The 23,802-nt window shown below is 35.4% G+C and overlaps 1 protein-coding gene and 1 pseudogene across 2 annotated transcripts in view; one reads left to right on the forward strand and one right to left on the reverse strand.

The window, feature by feature from the left end:
• Positions 1–23,802, forward strand: part of smog (G-protein coupled receptor 158 smog) — a 73,434-nt gene that overhangs the window by 24,489 nt on the left and 25,143 nt on the right. The gene's annotated exons all lie outside the window — the stretch shown is intronic.
• LOC140747879 (lactase/phlorizin hydrolase-like) lies at positions 25–22,980 on the reverse strand (annotated as a pseudogene).

Below are 23,802 nucleotides of genomic sequence, written 5' to 3' on the forward strand. Positions count from 1 at the left end.
ACGTTCGTATAAAATTTATTGTATTCAGTGTCCTTCGTCGATGGTCATGACGGTGGTGTCGGGCTCGTAGTGGGGATCAAGTGCACGTGCGCGGATGATCTCTTTGTACACGAAGGCGGACTTGCGCGGCGTGCGCGTGCGCTCCGGGCTCTCGTAGTCCACTTCGTATAGACCGAAACGTTCACTGTAGTTATAGCAATGATGGTAAATGTTACTTAAACAAATAAACATCAAATAATGAACAAGTGTTTTCTTGTAGCCCCTGGGAATGGGTTGCTGTGTTCAAATTACTTAGAAGAATAAAGTATTCTCTTAGGTGTATGGGTGTATATTATTACTATTATTATTACTATTAAGTACTAATTTTATGTAAGTAAAATACGTCTATTTAATTAATAATATATTAAAGGACTGTGGATGAAGTAGTAAAGCTTTTTATAGGGTCGCAGGTTTACCTCTATAATTATTTATTTAAAAAATATACCTGTATCCAGCCAGCCATTCAAAGTTATCCATCAAACTCCAGGCAGTGTACACTTGTATATCAGAGCCCTCGTCGATGGCGTCCAGCATGGCGTCGAGGTACGCGCGGTAGTACCCCACGCGATTGTCATCATCCAGGCCCCCGAAAGTCGACATTCCGTTCTCCGTTATAAATACGGGCGGGTTGTTGTAGTCTGTCCTAATCTTCGTCAGAAGATTGTAAAAACCCCATGGCACAATCTGTAAAAATATTAAGGCATAAAATAGGTCGAATAAATGAAGATATACTTTGTATTTAACTGTTACTTGAAACTTAGTAGAAATTAATGCTTTCTTAATGCTGTGATATTTCCAAATGGCCTGGCTTGATATATCGTTTAGCTTATGCATATTCTGTAGAATATAAATACTGGAAAATAAGTCTGAACTTATTATGAATTATTTCATTGTTGACTAACCTTTAACCACGTAGACGCTCCAGATTCCCATTCGCTAAGTTGGTACGCCATAGTGTCTAAATCGTCATAGTACGATGGAGATGGGTGAACGCCAAATACTGAGGCATTTCTATAAACTATGTTAGTAGTATAGTGGTTAAGTCCGAAAAAGTCGCTGCTCCCACGCACAAATTCTATTTCTTCAGGAGTGAATTCCGGTAACCTAGACCTGAAGAATCCTTGTTCAGCACTCTTAGCTGCTATTTTAGCCTTCATTGAAGGCGGGAAATCACCCGTCTCTGAGAAAATGGGATGCGAATATTTTCCCCACTGAAAAATAATGTATTTTGAATTTGTCAATAGGACTATAATTATTTATCATGTACAATACTTAATTCGCATTATTGATAAAAAAAAAAACATTTTTTTAATATTTAATGCATAGTGACTCAACCGTCTTTTTATTACCTCAAACTGAATAGTGTCCTCTGCAGCCTCGGCGTGTTCCTCACTTTCAGGTTCATACCAACTGGCACTTAAAGTGATACCAATTATGCCACCCTGCTCTGCTTTGAATTCGTTATTGTATAAGTGATAAACATTAGCGTGAGCTAAAAGTAAATTCTTAGCACAGATGTATTCTGCATAGCCCGAAATATCAAGCATCGGGGCCATTGATTTACCAGGATAGCCCTGATAGCAAACTTCACGCGGTTCGTTTATAGTGATCCAGTAGTTCACTCTGTCACCAAAGAGTTCGAAAACAGTTCTGGCGTAGTCAGTGAACCAGTCGACTATGTGTGGATTGGACCATCCTCCCATATCCTGCAGTTTTTGTGGCAAATCCCAATGGTACAGTGTGATCATGGGTTCGATATTGTATTTGAGCATCTCGTTAATGAGATTATTGTAGTAATCGACTCCGGCTTGGTTTATCTTGTCCGGGAAGCTCGTGGGCAGGATGCGTGCCCAAGACAGGGAGAACCTGTAAAAGTCCAGTCCAAGCTCCCGCATCATCTCTACGTCGCGCTTGTACTGGTGGTACGAGTCGTCCGCCACATCGCCGGTGTCACAATTTTTAATGGCGCAAGGTTCCTTATGACTCTGGGTGTCCCAAATGTTTTCCGATTTTCCTTTAAAATATAATGTAGTTCGGGTATGACAATATGATTATTAGATACATAGAAAACAAGAGTGTGAAGTGGTGTTCTCTGTGTTATTACATGTTATGATTGTAATGATACGTACCATCTTCATTCCAAGCGCCTTCAATTTGATATGATGCTGTGGCCGCTCCGAGAAGGAAACCGTCTGGGAATTTTCTGACTTCATGGCGAGATCCAGTTGATTTGCATTCTGATAATGCAATATAACAAAGGAATAATAACCTTAAAGAAGAAATCACACAGGTTATTTTCTATGTTTATTATGCTTTAATTGTGATATTATTACGTTCCTTGATCTTTTCCAAAATATGATATTATTCCTCGTGAAAGATTTAATGAACTTTTTATTGGAAATTATAAACTGGTGATTATAAACCTTCGATATCGCATCCATGTAAACTGCACCATGAGTTACGCTAAGATATTTTAGTGCTTGTTTCGCAAAAAACATTAACAGATTTAGTAATTGATTATACGAGTAAGCCAGTAACTGAAAATCAATTATGGAAACTGTTGAAAATCATTTTTCATTTTTAAATTTCATTTATAAACATTGATTAACACGTTTGTGCTGATTATGAATGAAATAGGCTCTTACTTTAATGCCAGTTTATTAGCGTTTAAAGTTTCGAATTTTGCAATTCAAGATTTTGCGATTCAAGATTTCGATGTTCTAAAAATTTAGAGTGGATATAAATATAAAACTTATAATATTGAAATGCTCCTATTTGGTGCCCTCATATCCATTAGTTATCTAAATGAATAAGTTTGAGGATAGTGCTGCCCTTGTTATGAATACTGTTGCAATATGCTATTGACACAATTAAACAATTTATGAAACATTGGCTTTAATAATTCTTCCAAAGTTTAACAATAAACGGATAAGTTGTGGTTATTCATTCTAGTCAATATCATAAAGGAATTTGAAATACGGCAGATATAGAAGTTAGGCTATAAACTGTGATCGTTATTCTTGTCTGAAGCTCTTTTAATTATTATTGAACCCTATCTGTAAGATCCACGATAATTATACTTATTATTCCTTTGGTGTTTAATTTGGCTGGAAGAATTAGGTACATGCAATATTAAACGCTTTCTACACTCACAGCCCCACACTAGGACTCCCCGTGTCGTAGGTGCCGTGGACATACACAGACACAAATACACAAACACCCAGACCACCCAGACACCTAAATTCATCATTTAGATATCTGTCTGACCGGGGATCGAACCCGGGACCCGGCACTGCGGTCAGACCGGTATGGTGACCGCTCCGCCACGCGTAATATAGTGCGTAAGGACTTGAATATAAATATTTAATGTACTTACGGAAGCTTCCGTTTCCCTATCATCGTTGTAGTTTTGAGATCTGTCTGCGAGGAAATTTAGCGACGGTTTTATACGCATCATTTCGCCATCTTATCATTTTTAGATGAATGTGATCGAGAACATTGTTTTGAATTTACCTGTTATCTATAAGAGTAGGTACTTCAATATATCATCTCTGGAAAGTGAATCTAGATACAACGGCCGACTAGGAACTAGACGAAAGTATTGAATAGGCAAACAAACACATAGGTGATATTTTTCTTTCCGGGACTAGAATAGGGCTACAGTATCCTCTGCCTGTCGTAGGAGGCGACTAAAAGGGGGCTTCCGGGGTTGCGGACGGCAATAGTGGGAGCTCGAACCGTCCAGCAAGCGACCCCGGGAAGGACGGCGGTATGTGTGGTCGCATACCGTCGTAAACACTACGTGGTGTGGGAGGAGCGAAAACTGCTCCCCCAGGGTAGAGCCCGTTGGGCATCGCGCTTGGAGGGCTCCGGTTGTGTTCCGTTGGAGATCCCGGAGTTCTCCAACAAGCGTTGAGGACGGCCACCGGGGGGGTTTTAGTGCAGTAAAAATCCCACATAACCCGGCGTCGGTCCCACGCCGTCGGGTACCTTTTGAAGGTTTCCCCCTCGAGAAGAAAAAAAAAAAAAAAAAGGTGATATTTACTGTCAATTACGTAATCGAAGTGGTCATAGTTCTTGTTGGTATAACATTTATCCACATAAATAAAAAGATTGAAGTAATATCAGTTGTTGATAAAAAATAAACGTTAATTTTAATAAAGTAATTGGAAGTATGTAGAAATTTTAGGTCGAGGTCTTGTCTTGTCAACGATTAAGAAATAAGATTTGTTAAGATAAACTTCTACGTACACATTCTACAAAAAAATATACAAATAAGGATAACTTATGTTTGAGATACCACATAGTATAAGGCAGAAATCAAGTTAGATTCTCTTTAAAATCGAGTTTAAATTAAGTATTTTTTTTATAATATACGAGTAGCAGACGAGCATAATCCACCTGATGGTAAGTGGCTACTGCCGCCAATGGACATCTGTAATCAACCCCAGATAGGATTAGATATAGCAGACGAGCATAGTCCGCCTGATGGTAAGTGGCTATTGCCGCCCATGGACATCTGTAATCAAACCCAGATAGGATTAGATATAGCAGACGAGCATAGTCCGCCTGATGGTAAGTGGCTATTGCCGCCCATGGACATCTGTAATCAACCCCAGATAGGATTAGATATAGCAGACGAGCATAGTCCACCTGATGGTAAGTGGCTATTGCCGCCCATGGACATCTGTAATCAACCCCAGATAGGATTAGATATAGCAGACGAGCATAGTCCGCCTGATGGTAAGTGGCTATTGCCGCCCATGGACATCTGTAATCAAACCCAGATAGGATTAGATATAGCAGACGAGCATAGTCCGCCTGATGGTAAGTGGCTATTGCCGCCCATGGACACCTGTAATCAACCCCAGATAGGATTAGATATAGCAGACGAGCATAGTCCGCCTGATGGTAAGTGGCTATTGCCGCCCATGGACATCTGTAATCAACCCCAGATAGGATTAGATATAGCAGACGAGCATAGTCCACCTGATGGTAAGTGGCTATTGCCGCCCATGGACATCTGTAATCAACCCCAGATAGGATTAGATATAGCAGACGAGCATAGTCCACCTGATGGTAAGTGGCTATTGCCGCCCATGGACATCTGTAATCAACCCCAGATAGGATTAGATATAGCAGACGAGCATAGTCCACCTGATGGTAAGTGGCTATTGCCGCCCATGGACATCTGTAATCAACCCCAGATAGGATTAGATATAGCAGACGAGCATAGTCCACCTCATGGTAAGTGGCTATTGCCGCCCATGGACATCTGTAATCAACCCCAGATAGGATTAGATATTGCTACCTGCTACCCCTGAGGACTAAGCTGGAACGCCTCGGAAAAGTCTATCTCCCTTACCACACCCTTCAAACCGGAACACAGCAGCACCTAACACTGCTGTTATTAGGTAGAAATAGGTGTGGCGCTGGTGCCGGAGTTGAACCACAAAGGGTTCTTCAAGATACTATTTATTATATAAGATGAAAGATATAAATTTATTTACAAGTGAAGGTCATCGTGTTATGCCATTTCATACACAATCTTTATCACTCTGATCCCTCTTCAGTGTTTATCGAGTGTTAAGAGGAAATGTTATGTCAAAATAAACATTGATATTTTGAAGATCGTTGTCAAAAATATTGATAATATTTATTGATTCGATTATTATCAGTCAGCTGGTGGTTAAAGCGTGTATCGACAGCTGCACTTTAAGTTCTTACAATACTGATCATAAGATATGTTGACCTGCATTTTTATTTTTTTGGTTAATTTTATTAATGCAATTATATAAATAATAGACTGAGATTTTACTTTACATTGTCTCAATTATTTAAGGGCGATAACATACGAACAACTGATGACAACTGTCGGCGAACGTCGATAATGCAGCTTGCATTTAATTTAATTCTAAAGGAGCAATAGACCGAAAATGGGGTGGAAAAGTGTCATCCACTAAGTTATTACCAATTGGTCCATCCTAAGAAGTTTATCTAAAATTATTTCAACTGTCAATCAATCTGTGATATTGTTAGAGCGAAGCGGGATGCAAGTGTTTAATTTTTTTTTTTTGAAAATCCTACCATTGTCTACTGTATATCCTATGAAGGTAGTAGAATCTGTAGAAGAAAGACATCTTTATGGTTGGCGATACATTTTGTTTGCTACTTCACTATTATAAATAAAAATATAATCTCTTTGCCCATATTCATGCTTATACGCACCAGAATAATTCAAAATTCGACAAAATAAAATTATAGTTGACAAAATAATTCTGTACCTAGACATGTGTCGTTATTTGAGTAGCTATCATAGTTTGTAGCTGTATTATACTAATATGACATAACATGTTAAAGTGTTAAGAACAAAAAATACTCATGCCTATTCAATAAATCAAATTATTTAAATACGGTTAAGCACTTTATTCATGAAGTAATATTTTTTTAATTAGTGTCCCTCGTCGATGGTCATGATTGTGGTGTCAGGCTCGTAGTGCATGTCGAGTGCGCGCGTGCGCAAAATGTTCTTGTACACGAAGGCGGACTTGCGCGGCGTGCGCGTGCGCTCCGGGCTCTCGTAATCCACCTCATACAGACCGAATCGTTCACTATAAGGATAAATGTATAAGTATTTTACCAATTCATAAAATAGACTTTACAATATTATCACGACAAAGGAGATGTTTCAAAATGTATGGGCTCCCGGCCACCTTTTGTACATTATACTAAAAACTAAGAAAACATGCAAAAAACAATTCGTAGGGTTTCATTTTCTTCAAATCATGTTCGTTTAATTGTTTAAAAACAATAATTTACACTTAAACTTGCAACACAACAGTGGAAAAACATCATGGCGGTAGTGATTACCGTAATAATGTCATCTGTCATTCTCTTTTAACTTACTATATACATTATATACTTTTATATACTTTTTATACATTTTTTTATTTTTTTTTTACATATTTTTTACGCGAATGGGCGTAGATATATAAATATTGTATTGTATGTATTGAGAAAAAATGCCTATATTTGATAAACATTAATTATATTTACTTTCATAAATCTTGACGTAACACAAACGTACCAAAATATGTATTTCTATACCAATTTATTTTAGTTAAAACATTTAAGTGTGTAAATAAAACAACTTAAAGTACACACTTAGATAATATTTTATTTATTGTTCACTTAGATACATTATTTATTCATTTTCAATATCTTCCCTTATCAATATTTTCATCCAATCATGTAGCAGCTTCTGTAATATCCTGTTCAGCTCAGCCCAAACTTCAAACAATGGTCATAATGTGAGCGCAGCTACCTACGAGTACGGTTCGTTGCCCAGCGATGCAGTTGCAATAATAACTGATTATTTTGTCATCCCAAGAATCTCCTTGTCTTGCTATTATAATTATCTAAAAAAAGACAAATGTAAAAAGATTAGCTTCTCTAGTTTAAAATTATTAACGATTATTTCACGATTAATACAACTAACTGATGTATATTTTACCTGATGATATTGAATCCTTGTCATCACAATCCATAACGATCGCACGAAAATCACAAGAGTCCATAACACATAAGCTGGGTAAACAAGTAAGGTAGAATCAGTCCAAAATCGTAAGCAGCACAGAGCAGAACCATATTCAGGATTGAAATGGGATCTTCTCATCAGTACATATTTATTTAACGTTTACATTGGAGTTCACTATTATATAATATGTATATATCCACTTTTACACATATGAAATTGACAACTTCTTCTTTATTAATTTGACATGTCACTTACATCTATAAAACCAGATACTATTTAAAAGGTGGTTTTGTTATAATTATTATAAATAATTATTTTAATTCAGAAATAATGACGGGATACCCAAAACAAAAGCCAGGTTGTAAAGTACTAAGGTAACAATAACTTTACGACAAAAACAGCGAAATACAGAATTACCGACATCTAAAGAGTATAGTAACCTATGTGTGGGGTACACATAGGTTCCCTGACCGACATCGACAATTTTAAAAAGTTGACATTGACAGTATTCCGCCATATTTAATATTTCAATGAGGAATGCTTACTTTAAATATTTTTAAACAGGAATACTTTAGGTTATCAAAATATATGTGTATTTTTCTTCAATTATACAAATTATACGTGCTTTTTAGATATAGTGTACATGAGATGGCCGAAAATGAAACATCTCCTTTGGGGCCTTAAATGTGTACAACAAATATGATTTGATCGGGGTTATAGTAGGTTCTTTTGTAAAAGTGATGTTGTTTTCACATTCATAGCGCTGTATGAAGTACCTACTCAGTACACATACGAAATATTTTTTTTTTCCGGTCCTATCCCCATGTAAATTTAACTTACGTATAACCCTGTAGCCACTCGAAATTATCCATCAGGCTCCACGCAGTATACGCTCTGATATCCGACCCCTCGTCTATGGCGTCTAGCATGGCGTCGATGTAGTTGAGGTAGTTAGTGACGCGGTCGTCGTCATCGAGTCCGCCATGGGTTGCGAAGCCATTCTCCGTGATATACACAGGGGGGTTGCCGTAGTCTTCTCTTATTTTAGTCAGTAACTTGTAGAATCCCCATGGGACGGACTTAAACATTCGAAAATACAAAAAAAGTTTGGAAAATCCAAAAGTGCACGACTCATAATGCTCATTTAATTATGAAATATAAAAAAAAAAAAAACATAAGTCGTTCAAAATTAATTGCCGAAAAAACAGCTGTAGGAAGAAGGTACTGCACAAGCGCCCCTGGTGGAATAAATGTACATAATATCTATAGATATATACAGTCTTGTAGTTTTAGTTTTTTATAAATTGCAATTAAACGACACTGAATTAATTAATCATTCGCATTCAGTGACCTACAATCGTCGATTAGAATTTAAAAAAAAAAATTAACTCAAATGATGGATTTTTTCACAAGTTACAGTGTTTTCAGGTTTCACACATGACGGACAGGAAATTTTTTTGACCTATTTTGGTGTTTTTTTCCAATTCTATTGCAGTAAATCAATTTTTAAAAAGTATGGAATTAATCTCCATTAAATTATCTCGACAATAGTATGCAAAATATCTTGATTCCGTGAACTATCAAGGCTATAATAATAAAAATAGCCGCCAAAATGAAGCGAAAAAAATTTTTCGATCGTAAAGCACTCTCTGATGCTTCGCATCATGAGTCGTGCAATAATGAGATACATGCACTTAAAATTATCTCTTTTTAAATTATAATATTGATATAAAAATATGAAAGTATTTTTATTGTTGTAATTATATAAACTGCTACTACGAATACGACTACAGAATTGGGTCTAGAGAGAAACAAGTAATAAAATAATGCGATAAAAAATTGATCCTTCAAATTACTTAAGCTGTTTGTCTAAAAAGTAACTTTGAAAAGAGTACATAATATTTTGTTACCATTGTGAAATCCGATTCCCCAATTTTCCATTCAGACATTTGGTACGTAAGTACTTCTAAATCATTTTTAAATGATGGTTCCTCATAGAATCCAATAGCTGATTCGTTTCTGTATACATAATAGGTAGAATAGTGGTTGAGTCCGAAGAAATCTGAGGTTCCGCGTACGTATTCGACTTCTTCAGGAGTAAATTCTGGCAACCGAGACCGCGGGAATCCTTGACTTGCGCTTTTAGCGGCAATTCTCTCTTTCATAATCGGAGGGAAATCACCAGACTCGGAGAAAATTGGGTGAGAGTACTGAGCCCACTGAAATGTGAGTAAATTTGATAATTATATTATTGATGATTTTACTGTCAGAGTGATACAAATTTTTATAGTTGTAATTTGGAACTATATCGTCCAATTGAGAATTTAAACAAACTAGGATTTAAATTACAGTCATTTGGCGAATAAATAATTCGATAATAAATATTCTTCATATATTAAATTGATTCGACGTAACATCGTAAATAATATACTTACTTCGAATTGATTAGCTTCCTCTGCAGCCTCTATTTCATTTTCAGTTTCTGGTTCATACCATTGAGCACTTAATGAAATAAAAATTGAGCCACCTTGAGTTGGCCTAAATTCTTTATCATAAATATGGTATGCTCTTGCATGTGCCAGTAGCAAATTCTTTGCACACATGTATTCAGCCACACCTTTAATGTTTAAAACAGGGGCCATACGATCTGCTCCATATGCGTAATAGCAGACCGGATGAGGTTCATTTATAGTAATCCAAAGCTTAACCCTGTCTCCGAAAAGTTCATAAACGACACGCGCGAAATCGTCAAACCAGTCTACTATATGAGGGTTTGTCCATCCTCCCATCTCCTGAAGTTTCTGTGGCAGGTCCCAGTGATATATAGTGACCACAGGTTGGATGTTATACTTTAACATCTCATTTATTAAGTTGTTGTAATAGTCAACGCCGGCTTGATTGATTTTGTCTGGAAAACTTATTGGTAAAATTCTTGTCCACGAAATTGAAAATCTATAGAAATCAAGGCCCAGCTCTCTCATCATTTCCACGTCCCTCTTGTATAAGTGATATGAATTATCCGCAATATCTCCATTTGAACAGTCTTTTATTATACAGGGTTGGGTATGAGTTAAATGGTCCCATATATTTTCTGTTTTACCTGCAATCAAAATAAAACTATATGTTTTAATTATGGAATTGTAACTTGGCCTGCAAAGGCGTATACCATATTATGCTGTGAGAATTCCATCATAGATGAAATTTAATGAGGTCTGATTTGATGTAAGGCATAAAAACGAAGTACTTATACAATGTAAGTTTAAAATCATAAATTTGAGATAATAATGGGTCAGTGTTATCTACTCGAATCAAATCAATTTATTTGTGAATAAGGTTATTGTTATTATAGTTGTTACACATTTTTGTTGCATAGTCGCTCTATTTGAATATAAAAAAAGTCTTTAACTCTAATGAAAGTCAAGGTTTTTTATTATTGCAATTGTTTGTTTGGCATAGTCTTGGTAATGGCGACACCAAAATTGCTAGAAGTTTTACGGGGAGGAAAAATATTTTGTTCCGTTAAATTTATGTCTCGGGATGTAAGGTTGAGGGAAAATATAAAATATAAGAGGAGGCTCACATGGCCAGTGCGACCGGAAACTCATAAAACATAATTGTGTACAAAATTACCATCTTCATCCCAGGCCCCCTCTATTTGGTAAGATGCGGTGGCCGTTCCAAATAAAAAGCCATCAGGGAATTTCCTTACTTCTTGACGATCTCTCAGTTTGCACTCCGTTACTAGGAAATGCAAGCATAGTAATAAACTGAAAATAATTAATCAATATATATTTCCGTACTTTTAAATAAAATAAACACCAATAAAATATACACAATTATAATTTACCATAAATAAACGATACGCCGCATCTTCTACAGATTTTGAAATAAGATTTTTACCATCATCTCTGTTTATATAATATCTGATAGTATCTTGTCGTTAACGTCAACAGATTTTGTAACAAATCTAATCTTAACGTTTCTTGTTTTGATATTTTTATGAAATATTTTTTGTAACACATCATTCTTTGGCATGTCGTCCAGTCCAAATTCATACATTCATTTCATTTATAATAAAATTACTAGTTACTACTACTACTACGACTACTACATATTATAAAAGTAGTAAACAAACATGCCTGCCACCTCATTATAAGTGACAACTACCTCCCATGGACATTTTTGCAATCAGTCCATATTTTATTAAAACAACTGTCTCTGATGTATCTAATAGTCATATGATTACAATGGTAAATAATGAGTAACTTAGTTTTTTTGTGGTACCTACACTAACACGTTAAAGGAAAAGTCAAATTTCATTTTCAAATATTACGTCTGCTTAAAAAATATTAGCATTAAGTCTCTTAACGATGTCTAGTTGAATTAAGAGACTTAATTTTAAAACCACTTAATAAATGGAATTCGATAATAGTAAAATAAAAACAACAGATGTAGTAATTTATTAACAAATATTCTTATATACATTCCAAATCAATTAATCGTCGATGGTCATGACGGTGGCGTCGGGCTCGTAGTGCATGTCGAGTGCGCGCGTGCGCACTATGTTCTTGTACACGAAGGCGGACTTGCGCGGCGTGCGCGTGCGCTCCGGGCTCTCGTAGTCCACCTCGTACAGACCGAATCGCTCACTATAAGAATTCAATATTATTGTGTCTTTACGTAAAGTGTCCAGTACATTAAATATTTTTATAGTAGGTATTTTATGCATGAATATGCATTAAAAATATATGATAGGATTGATTTGCAGCTCATATCCCAGTGTAATTTTGACTTACGTATATCCCTGTAGCCACTCAAAGTTATCCATCAGACTCCACGCACTGTACGCTCTGACATCTGACCCCTCATCTACGGCGTCCAGCATGGCGTTGAGGTAGTTGAGATAGTAGGTGATACGGTCAACGTCATTGATACCACGGTGAGTTGCAAAACCATTCTCTGTGATATACACCGGGGGGTTGCCGTAGTCTTCTCTTATTTTAGTCAGTATCTTGTGGAATCCCCACGGGACCGACTTAAATCATTAGAAAATACACAATAATTAGATCCATGTACTTAGTAAAATATAATTTAATTGGCTTTAAATTTAAAATACTAGTTTAAAGAATTTAAACGTCACTGATGTAAATAATTTCCTTTACTTTTACTTTTATTCAGGAAAGTAATTGAACGGCACTGTTTAGTTAAAACGTGAGACTGTTCAGTTTGCATCTAGCTAGGCTAGTTAGCTGTGACATATAGCTATATATATTGTATTTTAAACGTTTCTTATAAGTAAATAACTAGGTATTTTTGCTGAACATGTTTTTTATCTTGTTTTTAAGGATTACACCCACAGAAGTTAAAGCAATCAATCTTTCTATTAACATTCTCGAGTTCTTGAACAGTCTTTTATAACGCCAAAAATGAACTATATATTATAAATACATAATTTAAAAACAAATATATACCATTATGACATCCGATTCTCCAATTTTCCATACAGACTCTTGATATGTAATGACTTCTAAATCATCTTGAAATGATGGTTCTTCATAAATCCCAAAAGCTGACTCATTTCTGTATACATAATAGGTGGAATAATGGTTGAGTCCGAAGAAATCTGAGGTTCCGCGTACGTATTCGACTTCTTCAGGAGTAAACTCTGGCAACCGAGACCGAGGGAATCCTTGACTCGCGCTCTTAGCGGCAATTGTCTCTTTCACAATCGGAGGGAAATCGCCAGACTCGGAGAAAATTGGGTGAGCGTATTGAGCCCACTGAAATATTAACAAATTTCATACTTATGCTACGCTTGATTTTCCGGTTCGAATTAAAAATTCAAAAAAAACATTTAGGTAAAATATTTAGGTTCAAGCTGGTAGAACCCTTTGTAGTATAATGCCGGCGCCACCACCGCCACACCTATTTCTGCCTAATAACAGCAGTCTTAAGCGCTGCTGCGTTCTGGTTTGTAAGGTGTGGCAAGGGAGTCATACTTTTCCGAGGCGTTCCAGCTTACTCCTCAGGGGTAGCGGGGCATCTATGGCCGACCTCATTTAGTAATATCTAACCCTATCTGAGGTTGATTACAGAAGTGCATGGTCGGTAGTAGCCACTTAACATCAGGTAGACTGCATGCTCGTCTGCTACTCCTATATTATAATAAATAATATTATTTGTAAATATCATTAATGTTTTAATATTTCAAGTAACATTTCAAGTCATATAACTAACCTCAAACTGATTAGCCTCCTCTGCAGCCTCTATTTCTTTTTCAGTTTCCGGTTCATACCATGGAGCGCCTAACGTAATAAAGATTGAGCCAGCTTGGGTCGGTCTAAATTCTTTATCATAAATATGGTATGCCCTTGCATGTGCTAATAGCGAATTCTTTGCACACATGTAGTAAGCCACGCCTTTACCTCTTCTTTTTAATTCAAAAATATCTGTTCCATATCCGAAATAGCAGATCGAATAAGGTTCGTTTATAGTAATCCAGAGCTTTACCCTGTCTCCAAATAGATCAAAAACAACGCGCGCATAGTCGCTAAACCAGTCTACTATGTAAGGGTTTGTCCATCCTCCCATCTCCTCAAGTTTCTGTGGCAAGTCCGCGTGATATATTGTGACCATAGGTTGGATACCGTACTTCAACAATTCATTAATTAAATTATTGTAATAGTCAACACCGGCTTGATTGATTTTATCTGGAAAACTTGTTGGTAAAATCCTTGTCCATGAAATTGAAAATCTATAGAAATCGACGCCCAGCTCTCTTATCATTTCCACGTCTCGCTTGTATAAGTGATAAGAATCAGCGGCAATGTCTCCATTTGAACAGTCTTTTATTAAACAGGGTTGGGTGTGCGTAATATGATCCCATGTATTTTCTGTTTTACCTGCAATCAAAATATAATAAATGAAATAAAAATTTATTTGTAGAATTGTAACTTGGGTGGCGAAGACGTACTTATGTTATATGTATTGTGAATCGTTTATTCGTACACGTAGCTTAATGGGTTTGGTTCGAGGTAAAAAAATAAGATGGGACTAGGAATCAGTACTCTAGCGACGGTCCAGGACAGTCATATAGTAAAATAATATTGTATTCTCTATAAGATTATTTTAAAATGATAAATTTTGGTGCTACCAGCGGTTGTGTTTTGAAAACTGCATAAGTAAGTACTCATGCAGCTGTAGAGACACAACCCATATATTTTATTTATTTATTTATACTTATAAATGATATAAATTATACTTTATAGTAACTAAAATGTATAACTTATATATTTCTCAGGAAGTGGGATTGAGGGCAAAGTATAAGAAGAAGTTCACGCGGACAGAAAAGCAGGAATATCGTAGAACATAATTATGTAATATGTATACAATTACCATCTTCATCCCATGCACCCTCTATCTGATAGGATGCTGTTGCCGTGCCAAGTAAGAGGCCCTCGGGTAATTTTCTTACTTCATGACGATTTGTCGCTTTGCATTCCATTACTAGGAAATGCGAACATAGAAGTAAACTGAAAATATTTGTTAATTACATAATTATATTATTACAAAATAAACTCCAATAAAGTATTAACGATTAAAATTTACCATAAGTATGCGATATGTTGCATCTTCTAGGGATTTTGTCATAAGATTATTATAACTATCGTCTCTGTTTATATAATACCTCTTGTCGCTATCGTCAGCAAACTTTATAGCAGATCTAATCTGCACTATCGTAACGTCGTTTTGATATTTATTTATTAATTTATTTTTGTCACATTGTACATATCGCAGACCTTCACGGTTTTCTCACTTAGATTCTTAGATTACAGGTGCGCAAATGAGATTAGAGCCCAGGTCAACAGTGTGAATTTATACAAGAAGATGCATATCGCAATATACTCGTACGTCCTATTTATCATTCTTCAAATTTAGTTTTCTGTAAGTTGCGGGCCATGAGGATAACGTAGATTTCGTGTAAGTATTATCGAGAAAGTGTTCTTTATTTATGTAACTGATATTAATAATAACAATCGTGTTTAGCTGTTATATCATATACAAGAGGGTTCAATATGGTACTCAGTAATCTGTAGGAAAGCATCTGTATACGACATCAAGTAGGATTCTAATTCGATCGGTTTTTTTCATATATTTTATAGAATTAGCAGACAAGCATGTCCTCCTCCTCAGAGACACCTGCCGCCAAAGACAATTAAACGCAATACAATACATACAATGCGCTCAAGACAACTATTGATGTATTGTCAAGATTAGAGCCTTATCCATATAATAACTACACTAAAATGTTTAAAGGAAACAATTTGAATCTTGCATTGCATGCATTGCATTGTTTAAATAGATTGAAACACAAGTCTATTTTATCTTAATAAGTAACAAATTTACGACATTGTGATGGAACAGTACGTAATAAAAAATAGAAAATCAGGTTTCTATTTTAGGCCATGTATATTTTTTTTTTGTTCAAAATTCGCCTATGTCGTCATAATTACCCATGCAGTTAAATAGGAACCGATTAGACACGTTTTAAAGAAAGGTGTATCAGTTTATTAACTTGATCTTCGATAAAATTCAACACCGCATTGACAATCCATTGAAATATTCAACAACAAAAAGTAAAAATCCATATAACTGTCTATATTATAATAGTTTTAAAACCAATTACATTACATGGAATTTATAACAGATGTCAGAACATTAATTATAATACAATAATAGCAGTAGTAATAGTAGTAGTAGTAGTAGTAATAGTAGTTAAATACATACAATATATTTTGCAATTTATTAACACTTTTTTGACACTTCAAATCAATCAAACGTCGATGGTCATGACGGTGATGTCAGGCTCGTAGTGCATGTCGAGTGCGCGCGTGCGCACTATGTTCTTGTACACGAAGGCGGACTTGCGCGGCGTGCGCGTGCGCTCCGGGCTCTCGTAGTCCACCTCGTACAGACCGAACCGCTCACTGTTAAAATAAAAGTGTAACATAAAGTATCTATCTATACTATGTTACAATACAAGTTTTTGCATCCAACACCCCCGTGTAATTATAACTTACGTATAACCCTGTAGCCATTCGAAGTTATCCATCAGGCTCCACGCCGTATACGCTCTGATATCCGATCCCTCATCTACGGCGTCCAGCATGGCGTCCATGTAGTTAAGGTAGTAGGTAACGCGGTCGTCGTCATTGAGTCCGCCGTGGGTTGCGAAACCATTCTCTGTGATGTATACAGGAGGGTTGCCGTAGTCTTCTCTTATTTTTGTTAGCAAATTGTAGAAACCCCATGGGACGTACTTCAAACAGGAGAAAATAAATGTTGTATGTTTATAATTTTTTTCGTACTTGTATTTTTTTCATTACTTGTAATTGTAAAATCTAAACCGCTCATATTTTAGCGCATATTATATAAGGAATTATTTCAAGAATTTATAAAAATAAAACCTAAAGTAGTTCATAGATGTGATGCAACCCTTATAATGGACTTGAAACGACTTATCATGTTCACGAATGAAAAGATCAAATAGAATGTATGTTATTCAATTACATTTAATTTCTTACCTTTGTGAACTCTGATTGTCCAATTTTCCATTCCGACAACTGGTATGATAATACTTCTAAATCGTCATTAAATGACGGTACTTCATAGAAACCAATAGCAGACTCATTTCTGTACACATAGTGCGAGGAATAGTGATTGAGTCCGAAGAAATCTGAGGTACCGCGTATGTATTCGACTTCTTCAGGAGTGAACTCTGGCAACCGAGATCTAAAGAACCCTTGACTTGCGCTTTTAGCGGCAATTCTTTCTTTCATAATAGGCGGAAAGTCGCCAGATTCGGAGAATATTGGATGAGAGTACTGTGCCCACTGAAATATTAAATGTTTAGATTAATATATTGCAGACTAATAAGTCCATTTCTATATTTGGAAATAAAATAGTATTAATCCTGCGCCTTAATTTTACGTACGTAAAAATAAATATAACCTGAAATTGATTAGCTTCTTCTGCAGCTTCGATATCCTTATCAGTCTCTGGTTCATTCCATCTAGCGTTTAACGAAATAAAAATTGATCCACCTTGTATTGGTCTAAATTCTTTATCGTAAATATGATAAGCTCTTGCATGCGCCAAAAGTAAATTTTTAGCACATAAATACTCAGCTACGCCTTTGATATTTAAGATAGGGGCCAGACTATTTGTTCCATATCCATAATAGCAAATTGGGTGGGGCTCGTTTATAGTAATCCAGAGCTTAACTCGATCCCCAAAAAGCTCGTATACCACGCGAGCGTAGTCTCCAAACCAGTCTACTATGTACGGGTTCGTCCATCCTCCCATCTCTTGAAGTTTCTGAGGCAGGTCCCAGTGGAATATAGTGACCATAGGTTGAATGTTGTACTTTAACATCTCATTTATTAAGTTGTTGTAATAGTCAACGCCGGCTTGATTTATTTTGTCTGGGAAACTGGTTGGTAAAATTCTTGTCCATGAAATTGAAAATCTGTAGAAGTCGATTCCCAGCTCTCTCATCATTTCCACGTCTCTTTTATATAACTGATAAGAATCATCGGCAATGTCTCCATTTGAACAGTCTTTTACTAAGCAGGGTTGGGTATGAGTTAAATGATCCCATATATTTTCTGTTTTCCCTGCAACAAATAAAAATAGTACATTTATAGCTGACGAAGACGTAGGTATATACCTATGCTATATCTGACTATAAATATAATATAATATAAATGTAACAACTAAGAAGACTTGAGATAGGTGCTCTACCAGCAGTCCGGATTTATTGTGGCACATAGTGATGAGTATATATTTATTTTTATTACGACAATTTGTCATGATAACTTGTTATAATTCTAGGCTAGTTGCATATAAATATAATTATGTATTCAATTACCATCTTCATTCCATGCACCCTCTATTTGATAAGATGCAGTTGCCGTGCCAAGTAAGAAGCCATCGGGCAATTTCCTTACCTCATGACGATCTGTCGCTTTGCACTCTGTTACTAGGAAATGCGAACATATAAGTAAGCTGAAAATAATCGTTTATATTATCCTTGAGAATAAATAAATAGACACCAATAAAATACAAACACTATAACTATGATTTACCCAAAATATGCGATATGCTGCATCTTCTGGGGATTTTGTAATAAGATTATTACAATCATGTCTGTTTATATAATACTCAATGGTATCTCTTCTTACGTCGCTTTATACAAAATCTAATCTTCACCTTCGTTCGAGTTGATATTTTCATGTATATACTTAAGTATTTTTCTAGCACTTTAAATATTTCACTAAAAACTCCAAGACACCAATGACGTCACCATCACCAACATAGTATATGTGTCCCATTTAACGTCTTGCTAACTTGTAACTAGTAAGAAGCGCTAAGGCCATAGTTGACTTGTTGCGATGGACTTAAAATATCTTTGAGATTTTTTCCACAGAAGTTTATGATATGTAGGTTACCTCACTATATTTTTCTCTACCTTAGTATGCTCATAACTTTGACGCCACGATAGAATGGCAAAATTCTTAACCATCAGGACATACAATCACAGCACACCGTCTTTTACCGTTTTCACCGTTTGAAAGTTGATGGCGATGGGATAAATGTGAGTAGTATGAAGAAAAATTCAATATCAAAAATACCTATAACATAAATAAATAAATACTTTCTGTAATAAAAGTACCTATAACTTTTAAGGTACTTTTATCACAGGGAGGCACCGATAAATAATGAACACAATTATTTATTTTCAATAATGTACAGGTGAATAAATTACGTTATATCACCAGTTCTTGCGCTTTATTAAAGGATGATTAAAGCAAATTTAAACATAATTTCTAGCGCTTCGTTTTATATTTTATTAGAGATTTTTGTCACATCATAAATTGTAAAGTGTTTATTGCCAAAACAACAATTGAGATATTGTCATGTCACTGATAATATCGGATTACAAGTCCATAGGTGGTAAGGGTTTTATCCAGATGATAACAACAAAATGTTTAAAGGATATAGTTAAATCGAAATTCTTTAACACTTTTTTTTATAAATTGTTGTCATTGTTAAAATAAAACCTTTGCTTTTACTACTCAATCTCTGCTACGACTACGTATGATCGAAATATATCTTAAATTTTCAGCGATATTTAGTAAGTTGTCATATTTACCTACACACTTTAAATATACCTTGTCGATACTTCGAATAGACTCGTTCTACAGAAGCATATTTATTAAGTTGCTCTTTTGTAATATTTAAATAGCAAACATAAACAGTCAAAAAGCCTTAAATAGTAACATTTTTTTTGAATGGGAAATAATAAACTTAATATTCGAATACATAACATCGTAAGACAAGAAGTAAATGAATCCTGGATAATATCGTTGAACAATATATTTTTTTTAAGAAATTTAGGAATTTGATAGCATCTAAGGTCTTAGCAGAGGATTAGATGTTGAAAGTCGTGCCCACGTGGTAGATGATATTTACAGATTGAAGGTATCTAGGTCCTCTTTCTAGCTAACAAAATTAGTGTAAAGTGCTGTTATATTCTGGTTTGGAAAGTTTGTTATGGGACAGATATTTATGCGATGCATTTCAACTTATTGCACGGGGTAACCTACGGAATAAAGGAAATATTATAATGATAAACAAAAGTAATTTCAATCACTACAGGGACTTTATAATAGGAATTAGAATGTTAATGACAATCGATTAACAATGAAATAACACACAAAAGATGTAATAATTTATTAATACGTGAGCAATTTTCTAGACATTCCAAATCATTCGTCGATGGTCATGATGGTGGTGTCAGGCTCGTAGTGCATGTCGAGTGCGCGCGTGCGCAATAAGTTCTTATACACGAAAGCGGACTTGCGCGGCGTGCGCGTGCGCTCCGGGCTCTCGTAGTCTACCTCGTACAGACCGAACCGCTCACTGGATAGTTAAAAACTCTAATGAATACTTTAATCAAAGTAATTTACAATTACCATTAGCGCGGTGTACCTATATTGTGATATTGTAACAGAAACCATAAGTTTTAAAATGTAACTTTTGTCGCTCCCTGTACATACACCTTTATCTTTTTGTAACATGTGACATTAGGTGCATTATAATTTTTCCCGATATTGATATCAAAATAAAGTAGTTTATTTGGTAAAATATATTATAAAAAGTAACACTAAATTTATTATCTAATAACTTGACAATACTGATTATTATTTTAACCGAAAAGGTGAGGGAGTATATGTGTATGTGTGATGTAGGTCAATCTTATGAATCTAAGCAACTTACACATATCCTCGCATCCACTCAAAGTTGTCCATGAGACTCCATGCAGTATACGCTCTGATATCTGATCCCTCATCAATGGCATCCAACATGGCGTCGATGTAGTTAACGTAGTAAGTAACGCGGTCGACGTCATCAAGTCCGCCGTGGGTTGCGAAACCATTCTCTGTGATGTATACAGGGGGGTTGCCGTAGTCTTCTTTTATTTTAGTCAGTAACTTGTAGAATCCCCATGGCACGAACTTAAAGCAATCATAAATATGTATGATAATATCATACGATATCATTTAAAAGATACAACAAAGTTTGTATTTATTGAATACCTTATTTCGTAATTCAGATGTTTGACAAGTTGATAAAATAGAACTATATGTAACTTTTTTACTTTTGTAGAATGAATAATTAAATATGAAGTTCGGATTTTGGTAAACACTATTTTTATATATTTACGAAGGTGCGCTAAAGTAGGGATCAGCAAAATTATTAACAATATACGATTTTTTACCTTTGTGAAATCCGACTCTCCAATTTTCCATTCAGGCTTTTGGTACGTAATTACTTCTAAATCATCTTTAAACGATGGTTCCTCGTACAATCCAAAGGTTGACTCGTTTCTGTATACATAGTATGTGGTATAGTGGTTGAGTCCGAAGAAATCTGAGGTACCGCGTACGTATTCGACTTCTTCAGGAGTAAACTCTGGCAACCGAGACCGCAGGAATCCTTGACTCGCGCTTTTTGCGGCAATTCTTTCTTTCATAATCGGAGGGAAATCGCCAGACTCGGAGAAAATTGGGTGAGAATACTGAGCCCACTGAAATTAAAAAGAAAATGGAGTAAATGGACAATTTAAAGTACATGGACATTTTGACAAATATTACTTACTTCAAATTGATTAGCTTCCTCAGCAGCGTCTATTTCATTTTCACTTTCCGGTTCATACCACTGAGCACTGAAGGAAATAAAGATTGAGCCAGCTTGCGTTGGTCTAAATTCTTTATCATAAATATGGTATGCTCTTGCATGCGCCAGTAGCAAATTCTTTGCACACATGTACTCCGCCACGCCTTTAATGTTTAAAATAGGGGCCAAAGCATCTGATCCATATCCATAGTAACAGACCTGGTGAGGTTCATTAATAGTAATCCAGAGCTTAACTCTATCTCCAAAAAGCTCATAGACGACGCGCGCGTAGTCACCAAACCAGTCTACTATATGAGGGTTCGCCCATCCTCCCATCTCCTGCAGTTTCTGTGGTAAGTCCCAGTGGAATAAAGTAACCATAGGTTGGATGTCGTACTTTAACATCTCATTTATTAAGTTATTGTAATAATCAACGCCGACTTGATTGATTTTATCTGGAAAACTGGTTGGTAAAATTCTTGGCCACGAAATTGAAAATCTATAGAAATCGAGGCCCAGCTCTCTCATCATTTCCACGTCTCTCTTGTATAAGTGATAAGAATCATCGGCGATGTCTCCATTTGAACAGTCTTTTATTAAACAAGGTTGGGTATGAGTTAAATGATCCCATATATTTTCCGTTTTACCTGTAGGAATAATTTTGATTTTTATTTTGATCACGTTTACAAATAGATTTAAAGTTCCCGATCAAGTTATATTTAACAACATAAATTGAGTTGAAATGGTTTACTAATAACAAGAGTGATACAATCACGGTGATAACTACGCGTACTGGTCTTAATAGGGGTTGTTAAATATAAATAACGCAAAAAATCGCACCATCTTCATCCCAAGCGCCCTCTACTTGGTATGAAGCAGTAGCTGTCCCAAGCAAAAAGCCATCGGGTAATTTCCTTACTTCATGTCGATTTGTGTTGGTTGCTTTGCATTCCGACGTCAAAATATGCGAACATAATATTAAACTGAAAATAATAAAAAAGTGAATATTTTCAAAAAAATATTTTAATAGTTTTAACAACCTGCAATGATAATAAAAATAAAACAACATACCATAAACTTAGTATAGGCAGCATCTTGCAGGATTGTTGTGGTATTATCAAATAATTCTGTTTATATATCATCTTGTCGGAAATATTTATCTTGTCGCCATGTACTACATCTAATCTTAAGAGTTACTTCCAAATCCATCTTAAATGTTTTTATCAAATTATTTTAAATAGCATTTTTATCATATTTTGGTAAAGAATGATGTTGCATAACACCTGCAAATATAGGCGAATTACTATGCTTAAATAAATCAGGGGTTTTTGCATGGCATTCTAGTTTAACCAATACAAAATGGGAGAACCAGCCCATAAACATTTAAAATGTTGAGTTTGTCGTGTTCACAATCCCATTCGATGTTGACGGATGGACATAAATGTCTCCCTTTTGTTTTTTTGGAGGAATGGCAGTTAAAAGAATGAGCTACTATATTACTGAAAAAAATAACCATACAAACACAAATAATTACAATTAACCATTTAATTTATTTTCTAAAGTTAGGTACGTAAGCTTTTGAATTGTCACTCATTAAATAGTCCGAATTTTAGTCCAGAAACAATACAAACAGTATTTTTGAATAATATGAAGTTGATTAATTGTATATCATATATAAATTTAGTGAAACAATTAGTTTATGCTCTAAATTTGTTCAAATTAATTTATTCCTTTTCGGTAATGCGTTATTTGTTATTTGCACTCGGAAAGAAAAGTGTGCGTGTGTACGAGATCGACTCGCCATGAATGGTAAGGTAAGGTAAGGTAAGTAAATCCATGAATAGTCTATAAGGTATTTAATAGTATATTAAATTTGAATTAAAATATCCTCCGTAGTTAGTAGAGAAAGAAATGGGAACTTTGGGAAATTAAGAAGATTACAGATAGAAGAAACACACAAGATACCCTGTACATAACAGGTACAT

This window comes from Epargyreus clarus, unplaced genomic scaffold (assembly GCF_041222505.1).
Source record: "Epargyreus clarus isolate Ecla_fem2 unplaced genomic scaffold, WU_Ecla_fem_2.2 ptg000015l, whole genome shotgun sequence".
Classification (NCBI taxonomy): domain Eukaryota; kingdom Metazoa; phylum Arthropoda; class Insecta; order Lepidoptera; family Hesperiidae; genus Epargyreus; species Epargyreus clarus.